The sequence below is a fragment of the Haplochromis burtoni genome, unplaced genomic scaffold (assembly GCF_018398535.1).
Source record: "Haplochromis burtoni strain Fernald_Lab_line unplaced genomic scaffold, NCSU_Asbu1 Contig_173, whole genome shotgun sequence".
NCBI classification, from domain to species: domain Eukaryota; kingdom Metazoa; phylum Chordata; class Actinopteri; order Cichliformes; family Cichlidae; genus Haplochromis; species Haplochromis burtoni.
The window spans coordinates 960,034-960,712 of record NW_024582534.1 but is presented as its reverse complement, the minus strand read 5'-3'; positions in this window follow the sequence as shown (position 1 = coordinate 960,712).

Genomic DNA, 679 nt, shown 5'->3' with positions numbered 1-679 from the left:
CCGCCCACCAAAACCATGTTATGGCGCGCCGTTTATAAAAAAACACAAGCAGCACAAACTCGTGACAAGACGACACGTGCCTATAATTCTACCAATAGGAAACTCCAAACGTCATGTTGCTAGGCGGAATTTACTCCGACATGTTGTTGTTCACTGTCGTTTGAGCAAATAAGCCGCCATGTTTGAGATGGCTGCCGGTGTTGTGCCAAAAACAAATGTTTCCGTGTATTTTTTATGTGTAATATCTTTACGTATGTTGGTAAATAGACTTCGGTGAACAGCGTTTACAAAGAGGTTTTATATAGAATTAAAAAATTATCAGTTTTTCAAGTATCTTTACAACTCTGTGTTATAACCAATCCGGTCCTTTATCCCCACTTAAAATATTTTTACTGAACTATTGTAATATTTGCTGCCATTTCTTCTGTCCTCTTGGCCAACTTACTCTTACAAAAGACATTTTGTTGCTAGCGATCACGTAGCACATCATTATATACCAGCTAGCCCAACTTCAGTAACCCTACAAACGTCACTGCTGTTTAGTTTTCTGTCTTCATTTATGTTGGAAGTGATAGCAGAGCTGTACGTTTGAATTTTTTCAGAAATCTCTCAGTCAGAACATGCTATATCATGTTTAGGTGGAAGCTAGCGAGCTAACTTCCTGCTAACTTCTAACTCC